Source organism: Silene latifolia, chromosome 1, assembly GCF_048544455.1.
Source record: "Silene latifolia isolate original U9 population chromosome 1, ASM4854445v1, whole genome shotgun sequence".
Taxonomy (NCBI): domain Eukaryota; kingdom Viridiplantae; phylum Streptophyta; class Magnoliopsida; order Caryophyllales; family Caryophyllaceae; genus Silene; species Silene latifolia.
Genome location: NC_133526.1, coordinates 133367169 through 133380652, shown reverse-complemented (window position 1 = coordinate 133380652; position 13484 = coordinate 133367169). Strand labels below are relative to the sequence as shown.

The window sequence follows — 13484 nt, the reverse complement described above, 5'->3', positions numbered from 1 at the left end:
TCCATGAACATCTTCCATGTTGGTTCATCATCTCTTCTTTAGCTTAGCTCATGCTTCTAGTATTTGTACTTGAGTATAATTGGGCTCATTTTAGCTCATTTTCCTACAAAACGTGAGAAAACATACAAATGGAACTAGAAAGCGAATATTAGCTCATAAACACTAAAGGTAGTGCATAATACATATAAAATGGAGCTAATCTAAGGGGTAAAAGTATGTAAATTATGCACTTATCAATCATATCACACTCCGATCACCTTAAAAGCAAGGTTACGTCCCCGTAACCGCAGTCATCAATGAAACAATATTCAAACAAGGCAAACAAAACTTCTAAGAGAAATAATCGATATTCATTTTAATTTATCCCCACATTGTAATATATCTCAAGGTAACCTGTTCAAAACTGAAAGGGCCAGAAGTTTGGTGTGAGGGGCCCCTTAATTCATCCCGAGTCTTAAGTGGGCTCCCAATAGTTTATACCCAGGTTCATTTTATTAGACATATCCTATGTTCATTATTGTTCATTGGTTAGGCCTGAGGATCGTTTTGCTCTGATACCACTTTGTAACATCCCCATTTATTCAGGAGCCTTTAGCAAGACATTCTCAAATAAATAGGACTGTTACCATCTCGGTTTCCCAAGGTAGTGAATAACAAAGTACGACAAACCAAAGTACTTTAGATAAAATTTAGCGAATACAGGTTCTTTACAACTTAACCAAACTATAACTTAATATAAAATTAAATACAACTCGCAGGGGAAATAAATAAAGTGATTAATAACTATATGATCTAGACTTATAGGTAGACCGGCCGAGTCCTCACGCATCCCATAAGCTCCCAAGTCAGTTAATATTTAGTACCTGTGATGTGACTCATATTTGAGCACATTTAGTCCCCGAACTAACCTCGCACTACTATAAAAAAAGGCTAAAGAAACCGGTTAAAAAAAGCCTTAGAAACCGGTTCATAACAGGTCTTTAGCTCACAGGTGTCTTTGCCTAAGATACCTGTTATGTAAACCGGTTTCTTTGGTTATCTTAAAGAGACCAGTTCTAAGAGGGAACCGGTCTCTTACCTTTGAAACCAGTTCCTAAATATAACCGGTCTCTTAGGTATTTCTGTATATAAAAAAAATTACCATTCAAAAATCGAGATCTTAATTATTTTAATAAAAAACAATTACAATTATACAAAGACTTTAGAGAGACGGTCTCTCAATAATATTATTGAAAGACCTCTCACACCTCTCCCTCATGATGGGGTGAGCAAGTTGGAGTTTTGCCATTTCCCTTTTATGTCTCTCACTAAATTAGTGAGAGACGGTCTCTCACAAGACTTACTGAATTATACAATTATATTATATCATCACCATTAATTCACAAAATTAATCAATCTTATTACTTTTACATGATCAAGAATGAGTAAAGAAATAAATCTACCAAAATCATAAGTCTCTGAATGAAACTTGTCGTTGAAATTACCTAATCAGTACCCAACTAGGAGTCGTCGCTAGCCTCGGTGCTGTAGGAAGAAAAAAAACAGTAGTAATATGTTGATACATGAGATTTATAAGCTACTAAGTGAACCTCCATCACATCATCATCGTCTTTCCTAGTGCACCTAGATGCTGCAATTTACTCCACGGATGAGTGCAAATCTTTCCCCTGGACTTCCACTTTTGAACAGTTGCCCAAGATGCTTAGATTTGTCAGCAAATTGTTGGTTGCTGCACAAAAACAAAAATCACAGCTCTCAGAAATATGTACCAACAAAAACTGAATCAAACAACGCCTTTCTTTCCTTGCCACAATTACAAGGATAATCTTTTGAATATAAAACAGAAACCTGGATTATATCAAGTAAATATATGTCTTCTCTGCCGAAAGGCAAAAGCTAGATGACCCAAGTTGCCTTTGAAGATAGCTTTTTTTTTGCTTCATCATAGGTGTCTGCACCTGTACACCGTTGCTCCTGAATGCAATTTGTAACTTCAATGTCATAAAGTGTTGTCGACGTAACATAATTAGTAAAAGGAATATCATCATTCAATACATCAGTACTTAAAGAGTAAGACCATTTTATTTCATTATTTGAATGCCTTAATTCAGCTTCATTATCATCACCATCTATTTGTTCATTCCTCAACTGAATATCACATTCGGGTGACAATCCACGAGGTTCATAAACATTAACATTAGAATTAGCCACATCTGTGCCCTGCTCTCAGTCATAGTTGCAGCGTCAATCACAGAAGTAATAAAATTCATTGCATATATGTCCACAACCAATAACAATGTTACCAACATTATCTCCTATATAGACATCAAAAGGTCTTAAAGGTCCTTCCACATTTCCATGACAACCATCACCAACGTTAATTTTTGATGCTGGCCAACACCCTTCTTAGTGGTAATATTAGAATTAAACTTATCTATAAATTCATGTCTATAAATTAATGGTCAAAGTCAGTTAACCACCATCGACGCCAAATGGAAAAATATAAAGGGGGTGAGGGTTAGTATTACAGATTTACAATAGACATATAATATCAAACCTTGGTTTAACTTATAAGCATCTCCTCCTTCACTATGGAACAAAGGACGAGTGCCAGTCCCGACTGCAGAAATTCTCCGTGCAAAGCAATTGATTGGTACGTCCAACCAAACACTAACAGCGCTGAGCATATGTCGACTAGTTGATAAAGCAGAAGAAACAAAACAGAATTAACAAATGTTTAAAACATTAACGGGACAAGCCTATAGTTAAGAACAGACTGAAGGAGACACCAATTAATCGGCCGAATAATTGTGCCATTAGTAGAAATGACTAGCTGATGTTTAGTAGACTCTTCCTCCAGCACCTTTATACATAGTAAAAGTGTAATTGGCATACGTCTAAATACATGATATGGTTTTGAACACTTAAAAAGTCAGACCGTGAAACCCAATTGCCACAGGAACTAGTAACACTATTAAGCACCAAATGCTTTTAACAATGTTTCTTTATCAAGTGTTGAGAACCCCTAACCCTTAAAAACAAATATGTAGATACGGGAAGTGAGTAATCAAATAGTCAATAACCTAAACGCATTTCATCATACAACTTACAAACATAATTAAAATGAACAGTAATAGGCACATGGCAAAACACATTGTGACGATGTAAAAAATAAGACACCAACGAACAAACCCATATCAAGATCGTCACATAACAGCAATAAGCCATAGTATGCCATTGTATGATCAATTAAACAATAAACTCAAACATCTAAGGTCATATGGCAATACATATTTAAATCCATCAAACAAATAAACTACGTACCTCACAGCTAAATTGACGCCATTGTTCTAGAGGAAACTTCTGTCAAAATATTGGCTTTTTCACTTTCATCACTATTATCTAACAGAGTGACATATATACATCAATAGGTTAATGAATTATACAACCACTGCAAGACGCATCCTTAATTTTACAGTATATGAATATAACTAACATCCCTAATTTTTCCCCATTCAAAATTTACCCAAATCTCTCAATTTCTCAAACCCTAATCAATTAAATCTTGAGTAACACCGTAATTTCAAAAGCAACTCACCCCCAAAATCGTCAAACAACAGTAATAACATCTTCGAACAACCTGGTGCAACCAATGTAGCATCAATCTGAATTCCAAATATCATTACCCTTATACACTAAGTAAATAGAATGAAACTATTCAAGAGATAGATTATACCTATCATATGAAGTGGATAAGGAGACGCCTGAGTGCGGTGGTGAATCGAGTGGCTTGTTGGCTGACCTGGTCCTGTGTACGGATCATGAGGGGTGAGGATAGAAAATGGTTGACTGGGTTTGTATTGAGTATTGACTGTATCACCGTAGTGAAGAGAGAATATCAAGTGTTTTCCATATTTTTGTTCATAACCGTAATGGGTAAAAGCAAAGAAACCGGTTTTGTACGTAACACGTTTCTTTTTTTTAATAAAGAGACCGGGTTTGAAAAATAAGCGGTTTCTAAGGCTAAAAAACCAGGTCGAAAGTCTAACTGGTTTCTTATAAATGATCTCTTTGATGTTTTTTGTAGTAGTGTCGTTTCTATGCTTTACAGCACATATTTGGGTCATTTACTATCTTTAGTTTCCCATTTTTCATATTCTTTGAGGTTTTGTCCCCTTGGTAGGAAAGGAGTGCTAACCTTGCATTTATGAGGCGAAATGGAGCTAAATGGATCGCACCTAATGACCAAGCATCAAAGAGAAGACCAACACTAGAGGCCTAAGTAGATAATAGAGTGAAATGGGAAATGATGGAAGGATCCTTGCATCCCCGAAATGATCCTTGCGGATTGTTAAGGAGGAAAAGAAGAGAAGCAGTCTGCCCAGAAATCCGAACGGATCAGGCACAATCCGGGCATCTTGTTCCCAAGACGAGCGGATTGCTGCCCAAGCAACCGAGCGTCTTTCCCTGGATTCGAGCGGATCCTAAGACAAAAGAGCCCGTGCCTTACCTCAAGACGAGCGGATCGTGGCAAGACTAGCATGGGAATCCGCTCATTTCCTTCGAGAGGAACATTTCCTCAACTTTTCTTAGGGACTTAATAGTCATTTAAGCCCTTAGTAACCCTAATCTTTGTACCTAATCTTTAGTATAAATATCCCTTTGTACTACCTAGATTAGCATGCACCCTTGATCATCCCTTAAGCTATCTTAATCCATCCTTAATCACTTTGTAATTCTCTAAAATTAGTCTTAGTTTAGTTGTAATACAATTTCTCAATATTAATCACATCTTAATCTTTCCTTAATTTCTCTATTATTCTTCCTTTATTTTGGGTAATTAGAAGATTATTTGGGTTTATTTGGAGGATTTACAACCTTCCATCAATCATCAAGTACTTCTATTATTCTTTGCTTTATTATTTTGGATCTTCTTCATAGGTATAATTCTCTCTTAATCTTGTTTAATTATTGTTAATCACTTTTATTTATTCATCATGTTTTGCTTTGTTAGTATGATTAACAACCTTGTTAGCATGCTAAACTTGATAATGAGTGAGTAGTTTCCTTAGCTAGGGTTAATGGGAAATTAGGGAAAACCAACATGGGGATTGATTCATGCTTAATCTAATATGTCTTCATAATTAATTTGCTTGCTTATTGTGATTTCAACTTATGCACATGTTATGTTTGATGAAATGCGAGCCTATGAATCCTTACATTTTTTTATCCATCACCTAACTCTTCAATGAGGCTTGTAAGCTTATACACCAACTCGAGCCTCATTAGACCATGCATATAGTTGAATAAGAAAGATTAAGTTGACTTATAGGTGTTATACAAGCTAATCGATTCGGCTCCGGGATCCAAACCTTCTTAGGAATTGTAAGCTTATACACCAACTCGATCCCATCACAACAATAAGTGCTTTCATCTAATTGAGAACATGTTTGTATGATCAACTCCCATGAATCCCCTATGAACCCATGACACCCTAGTGCCTTTAATAAATTGTGTACATCCCTTTTTAATCATCTTGCTTGTTTTCATTGCTTTACTTTTATCTTGTTAATTAGTTTAGACCAATCTCATCTCAACCCAAATTGTGACACCCTAAGACAAGATTATTTGCAATTGAAAATCCTACATCAATACCCGTCCCTTGGGATCCGACCTTTAATTGCCTCTTTGGTAAGAGTAGTTTGTGAAGTTATAAATATTGTTTTGGTGGGTAGCTTTTGACGACGACTTTGAATCCGAACCAAAAATAGCGTCGTTGTCGGGGACGGTGTTCAATTGATTTGATTTTCATTAATTGTTTTTAGTTGTGTCTTTCTTTACCTTGGGGAAGTCAATTTCCTCAAGGTTGTTCTAATTGTTTTCAAGTTATTTGATATTTTGCATGACTAGGAGATCACAAGGTAATCCATTGCCTATTGATCTTGAAATTGAAAGAACCTTAACCAACAATAGAAGACTTGTTAGAGGTACTTCGAGAGTTGTAGGTATTGGAGAGATTGTGGACATTCAACCAAATAACATTGAGTTTACCAACCCTTTTGCAAGAGAATCAGAGAAAAACCCAATACAAAATCCACCACAAAATCAACCCACAATGCCTAAATTTTCATCACATTCCGTACCAACCGAGGAGAACCTACCAAATGGTACTCCTACACCACCACATTTAACCGGTAATTTCATTGCGAAATCCGCATTCATACAATTAGTTGAGAGAAGTCAATTTGTAGGGATGCCTAGTGAAGACCCTCATTCACATATGGAGAATTTTTGTGACTATTGTGATGCGATTTCTCAAACCGGAGTTACTCAAGATCAAATCCGATGGGTATTATTTCTTTTTTCTTTGATTGGTACCGCAAAGCAATGGTTGAAGAGCCTAGACAAGGCTACCCTTGGTAATGACTCATGGAAGAAGTTGGCACTTGCCTTCTACAAGAAATTCTATCCTCCGGAGAAGACTAACATGTTGAGAGCCCAAATCACCGGGTTCAAACAAAGGGATGAGGAATCATTGTATGAAGCATGCGAGAGATTTAAGGACACTTGTCGTTCTTGTCCACACCATGGACTTAGCGAGTGGTTCCTTGTGCAACAATTTTGGAATGGTCTATATGAAGACTCCCTCAACATTATCAATATGGGATCCAATGGTATGTTTACCGAAGTTGATGACAATCATACTTGGGCCAAAATTGAGGAGAGGGCGGTTCATAATTCACAATTTAATAGGCCTCGAAAGGCCACTAGAGGAGGAAAGCATGAGGTAGATTCCATCACACAATTGGGTGCTCAACTAAGTGCTCATATTGACACCATCAATTTGAAGTTTGAGAAGGTCATGGCTAAGCTTGATGAAGCTTCCAAATCACCCAAACAACATGTTAATGCTATGGTGGCATCATCCTCAATTCCAAGTAGAGTATGTGAGAGTTGTGGAACTTTGGGACATGACCAAAGTTAATGTAGGGGAATAAGTGAATAAGTGAATGCTTTCCAAGCATACAAGAGTGGCACCCCTTATTCCAACTATTATAATGAGAATACCAAATTTCATCCAAACCTTTCATACAAGAGCCAAAATGTTCAAAACCCTCAACCAACATACACCCCACCTCCAATGAGAAATCAAGCTCAAAGACCCTTTTACAACCAAAGCCAAGGTTATCAAAATCAACCCTCTTACAATCAATCCAATGACAAGGACTTTGATGTTGAAAAAGCGGTCCTCCAAATGCAAAAGAACCAACAAGAATTTTTCACCCAAATGCAAAAAGATAGCCAAGCCAAAGACATCACCATCAAGACCGTACTAGCCCACACCAAGATGTTGGAAACCCAAATGTCTCAATTAGCATCTTCTAGCTCTCAAAGACAAAAGGGGCAATTACCACCTCAAAGTAATCCCCCAAGACATGAGTCGGTTAGTGCCATCCATTTGAGGAGTGGTATAAGGTATGAAGGGTCGAAGAAGCCGATTGATGAAGATATTGTGGATGCTAGTGACAAGCAAAGAGTTGTGGAGAGCTCTAAAGAAGAAGAACCCACCACCAAAGAGGTTTTAAAAAAGAAGAATGAAGAGAAGGCTAAGGAAAAAGAGCCTATTGTGATTAGACTTCCATTCCCAAGTCGTTAAGCTATGCCTAAGTTTGATGAACAACTTGGAAAGTTCATGGAGATTGTGAAGAACTTAGAAGTCTCAATCCCATTCACGGAATTGATCAATCATGTTCCGGCCTATGCAAAATACATGAAAGACATTCTTACCAAGAAGAAATCCATCCGGAAGCTAGAGGCTATTGCCTTTACCAAAGTGAGTAGTGCTATTCTTCAAGGAAGTTCACCTCCAAAACTCAAAGATCCGGGAAGCTTCTCTATTCTATGCACCATTGGCGACACTACAATCAACAAAGCATTATGTGACTTTGGAGCAAGTGTAAGTGTCATGCCATACTCGGTATGCAAGAGGCTAGGAATGGGAGAGCTCAGGTGCACTAACATTACTCTTCAAATGGCGGATCGATCAACAAAGATACCTTTAGGGGTATGGGAGGATGTGCCCGTGAGAATTGGCAAATTCTTCATCCCGGTAGACTTTGTCATTGTAGACATGGAGGAGGATTCCAACATTCCTATCATCCTAGGAAGACCTTTCTTGCACACCGCGGGAGAGATAATTGATGTGAAACATGGAGAGCTTACACTTGAAGTGGGGGATGAGACAATCACTTTTAATCTTGACAAGACAATGAGAGCTCTCCGACTACATGAGCCATGCTTCATGGTCGATCATTATAGCCGAGAAAGTGATAGGAAGAAGTTGGCATCTCAATGCAAAGATCAAGCTATGGGTAAAGAATCACCGCCCATATGGAAGAAAAAAGTGAATAATCCTCAAGATGCTCTATCCAGAGAGAAAGGAAATTTCAATAACAATGAGAGCTTGAATAGCTCACCACCAATCATGATAAGTAAGGAAGAAGGCCTCATTGTCCATGACAACAAGAAAGAGGAGTTGCTTTCATCAACTCATGACATCAATGGGGAGCAAGCTAGTGAAGTTTGTGGTCTATGGGATGACAAATTTGAAGGATTAGTCAATCCCTACATTGGCAATGCTATGACCTTAGACAAAGGCTTTGTTGATCCTTGTCATCACATTGACATGGGTCACCATCATGAAGAGCATAATGTGCAAAGGTCTATCGAATATCTTTATAATGAAAATGAACAAGCCTTCGACTACTTCTACAAGGTGTTGAGTAACATTAACAACACCTTGGCTATGCCCCCTTGACATCTCATCCAAGAATGAGAGTTTGGTGGAGTCCTCCCTAAACCACCATTTGTAAATATTCTAACCCTTAACTTGCATTTTACTTCTTGTATTGCATTTTTGTCAATATTGGATTTGCAATTTCATACTTTGATCAAGATTATTATTAAGAGAGAAAGTGAGGGAGAGATTTTAATGTGTTTTGATGTGTAGTGTTTAATTTAATGTGGGAATAGCAATTGCCTAGGCATCCAAGCCTTCATAGTGCACCCACAATGTTGAACAAAGTCATGAAGAAAGAATAATATGGGAAATGAAGATCCCCACGGGTGGAACTGAACTCGTGGGTACAGGAGAAGATCCGAGCATCCCAGAGGGAACCCGCTCGTCTTGGAAGTGATCCGAGCGTCCTGGCTCTAAGACGCTCGTCTTGGGAGAGCTGAAATCAAAAAATTTAGTCTGTTTAAAAATCTGAGCAGATTACACAGAAGACACCCGTCTTAGTCTGAAGCCGCTCGTCTCAGGAGCAATATGCGCGTCCTGGCTGCTTCAAAAAAATTTTAATTCCACACTGTCTAAAAATCCGAGCGTCTCCTGCAAAAATTCGCCCGTCTCCTGAAGAATCCGCGCGTCTCAGCACGGGTTAGAAATTCCTGAGCTCGCTGTTTAAAGATCCGAGCGTCCCCATTCTAAAACTCTCGTCTCCTACTGCTGAAAGGCTATAACACGGGATTCACCCTCCTTCCCCAATTCATTTCTTTCTTATACAAACAAAAACACACACCCTTCTCCCTCAAACCCCTCAATCCCCTCATCAACAAAACACAAAATTCATCAACCAAATTCACCAAAATCAAACCCAAACTTCCTCAAATTACAATCAAACTATTCCTTTATCAACAAGAAGCCATCAAAACACCAAAATCCTCAAAAATTGAATCGATTTTCTAGGGTTTCAAGGCAATTTCGAAAATCCCAAAATCGATTAGGGATTAATTGAAGCTTGAGGAAACAAGAGCATTCAAGCACAATATTGGTTTGTTGATACAATTTTGACAACGAGAATAACATGGCAAGAACAAAAGGTGGAAACAAGGCACCCACAACCTCAAATCTTTCCAAAAGGCAACAAGCTCTTTTAGCCTCAAAGGTTATGGTAGTGCATCAACCAATGGTAGAGATTCAAGAAGTTGCTACTCCTATGGTGGAAGCTACACCTACTCTGGTCATTGAACAATTGCAAGATTATCCGGAGGTAACTTTCATAAACGATTCTCATAGGAAAGCATTTGTATCTCTTACTAAGAAAACGATTTTGCCTACCAAATTCATATGCCAAGATGCCTTAGACAAATTGGGTGTGCTTGAAAGAAGTAGGAATTTCTTCGAATCCATGAAATTGACTACCCTCTTTGAAATGCAAGAATTAACCTACCCTTCCCTTACCATGGAGTTTGTAAGCTCCTTGAAGGTGACTAAGGTAGAGGGTCGGAAAAATGCTGAATTCCGCCTTGAGAACAAGGATAGGAGAATGTCTATGAAAGAATTTGGCAAAGTGTTTGGTCTTGATGAACACTATCATTATGAGAAAAAGCCTTCAAAATATGATGCCGCACCCCTTTGGAAAGTGATCACCGGAAGAAAATTTGAATCCTTCCATGAGTGTCATGTTCTTTATGTCCACCATCCGGGCATAAGAGTGTGGCATAAGGTGTGGGCAACACTTTAATTGCAATAAAGGGCACTAATCATTTTCCCGAGCTCGACTTTGTCTATCTTGAATCCACCATGAATGTCAACAAAAAGTTCACCAAGGAATACAACATACTTCAACTCTTACTTGAACGGTAGCTTACAATTGACCATGGTAAAGATGGAGCGGCTTTTATTGTGAATGGAGGATTAGTAACATGGTTAGCCAAACACTTTAACCCGGATTTCAACAAAGACAAGACATATAAACGGTTAAAGGAGGCAACCTTCTTGATTTGGCCACTATGATCAACAAGTTCCATTGGGTCAAGAATGATAATCTTGACAAAGAGTATGAGTGGCTCACTAAAGAAGCTAAGTCCTTCATCTTGCCTAACAAGATATGCCGCCTCAATGTCCGAAGTCCAAGCTACCTTCTACCCGTCTCCGATGAAGCCGAGATGATTATGAGGCAACATAGGGAATCTAATGCCAAGCAATCCTCCCCCTCCTCTATTGTGACTCCACCTTATCCATTTGCCTACCGTGAATTCACACCAATTGGCACTAGTATCGTGGTAGGCAACGACTAATTGACCCAATTGATGCAACATATGCATAAGGAAGCTCATGAAGACCGGGTCAATTCTTACCGGGCTCAATATCCGCCCCTCCTACACTTAGCTAAGCAAGGACTCCTTGATTCATCATGTCCTTTGCCTAGTTGGGCGGATAGGGAAGTATTCTTTCCGAGTGCTCCTAGAGATGCCACCATGGATAGTGAAGTTGCTAAGGGGAAGGAGATTATTGTTGAGAGCGGGGAAGGTAGTGACTCTTGCCATGAGGAAGAATAGGAAGAAGTGCAAAGTTCAAGTGATGATAAAGATGGTGAAGCCTCCGGGTACATGGAGGTAGATGATGACGATGAGGAAGATGATGATAGTGATGAATATGTCGCCATGAGCGACAATTGAGGATTGACAAGGTTTTTGGAGGATGCCACATATCCCATTGTGAGTTTCCTACACCTCTTTTAGCTTTGTTTATTTCTCTTGTTTTCAAAAAATTTTATCTTGATCAATTGTTTTGAGTCCTAGCAACACTTAGAGGACTCCCACCTCGGTCTCATTGAGGTGTCTCATATTGTTCCCACTTTTGAAAATCCAAAATAACAATTAGTTTCATGCATTATATACTTGTGCATGAACTCCCTCATTTTTACACTAGAAATAGTGGCTTACTTAGTTTGGGGATATTCAATTACAAGCATTGGGATTTAATCTAAATTAGCTCTCCAACCAATAAATTCATGCATCATATAGTTTAGATCTAGATTGCATCACTTGTTTATATGTCATGTAGTTTGCATAGTAGTGTAGAAATCATGCATTCTCATTTAGCTTGCATAATTTCCTATCGTTTTGGCCATTGAGGACAATGCCCATACTAGTGTGGAGATCGGAAATTCTAACTTGACTTTTAAAACAAAAATGATAAAAATTGAAAAATTTTAAAAAATACAAAAACATGTCTTTTTATTTCATAAACATATAAACGATAAAAATTGAAAAATTGAAAAACCAAAAACATGTTCATTCCTTTATAGTGTAGAATTGTTTATATTTTGTATATACTTGTTTGTTTGTTTGTCTATCCTTCTTTCACATTGATTGACTACGCCACATCCGAGACATGAGGATTATGATGTAACACCCTCATTTATTTAGGAGCCTTTAGCTAGACATTTCCAAATAAATAGGACTGTTACCATCTCGGTTTCCCGAGGTAGTGAATAACAAAGTCCAACTCACCAAAGTACTTTAAATTAAAACTTTAATGAATACATGTTTATTACAACTTAACCAACTAAAACTTACTACAAAATAATTACAACTTGCAGCGGAAATAAATAAAGTGATATAATTGTTTTATGTGATCTAAACTTCAACTATGGTCCAAGTCGAGCTCTCATTCCAATGCTCCCGAGTCAGCTAATCTTTAGTACCTGTCAAATCTGCTCCCCATAAAACGGTTCACCGCAGGTGTTCACGAATACACAGTCAACCACGAGGTTGAGTAGGAAACTAAACATTGAATAAAGATACAACAACCTGCAAATAGATTCCACCATCACATTTTGTCCACTTCCCACCACGGCACACACCCACTTCTAGACACACAGTCATACTCCACTTCTAGACACACAGTCATACTCCACTTCTAGACACAATCATACTCCTGGACACACAGTCCAATGGACACACAGTCCCGCCTCAGACACACAGTCTGGATATACTGACACACTGCAGTCTGCCTCGACACACGATGCGGATACACACAAAACTCATATCCCAACTCCAACAACAATCAATAACAATGACAGTCTCAGTAATATAACCAAACCAACATGATATAGAATAATGGCATAAGAAAGAAAATCCAGCAAGATAATAATATCGTTGTAAACAATTAAACACATCTCTCACCAATCCACCACCTCATACATTTAATCCATCTTTAGCAATAACAGAAATAAGACAAGATTGAGTAGTTTCCTACCTGGCGAGCAAATCCAATTAAGCAGCTCAAAGCGATCCAAATAATTAAAGCAATCCAACCCGATTATAATTTCTTCACAATTCGACCTGCCACACATATTATACTTCAATTATTATTTATTCAATTCATTATATTAATTATTCAATTATAATTTAATTATATTATTTATTTCCCGTATAAATTATTATTGCGTAAAACCCGTCTCAAACCCAACTCAAATCCCGCCCCATAACTAAAACTAATCTAATTATAAGACGATAAGACGACATGTAAATAACTAATTGGACCCGTCTTAAATAACACCCCAAAATCCCCATACCCACGTTAAACCCATGTTTTACACTACCTATCACACGTCTCCCTTAAACCCTATTTTTAACGGTCAACCACCCATCACTTATCACCACCATGGCCACCTTCACCCCACACCTGTCAC

The 13484-nt window shown here is 38.1% G+C and overlaps 1 long non-coding RNA gene and 1 other non-coding gene across 6 annotated transcripts; both read right to left on the bottom strand.

Moving 5' to 3' along the window:
* Nucleotides 1–1350: 1350 nt before the first annotated feature.
* On the bottom strand, nucleotides 1351–3966 carry LOC141609402 (uncharacterized). 5 transcript variants are annotated; one of them, XR_012527421.1, is made up of 4 exons: nucleotides 3599–3966; nucleotides 2558–3402; nucleotides 1849–1974; nucleotides 1351–1729 (listed from the first exon to the last, which is right to left on the bottom strand). It is a non-coding gene; the product is annotated as an uncharacterized LOC141609402 (long non-coding RNA). The 5 variants fall into 5 exon arrangements; XR_012527420.1 differs by having other exon boundaries at nucleotides 2558–3665; nucleotides 3737–3966; XR_012527416.1 differs by having other exon boundaries at nucleotides 2558–3640; nucleotides 3737–3965.
* Nucleotides 3967–6487: 2521 nt separating this feature from the next.
* LOC141621638 (small nucleolar RNA R71) lies at nucleotides 6488–6594 on the bottom strand. Its single transcript, XR_012532530.1, has one exon. It is a non-coding gene; the product is annotated as a small nucleolar RNA R71 (small nucleolar RNA).
* Between the last annotated feature and the right edge of the window lie 6890 nt (nucleotides 6595–13484).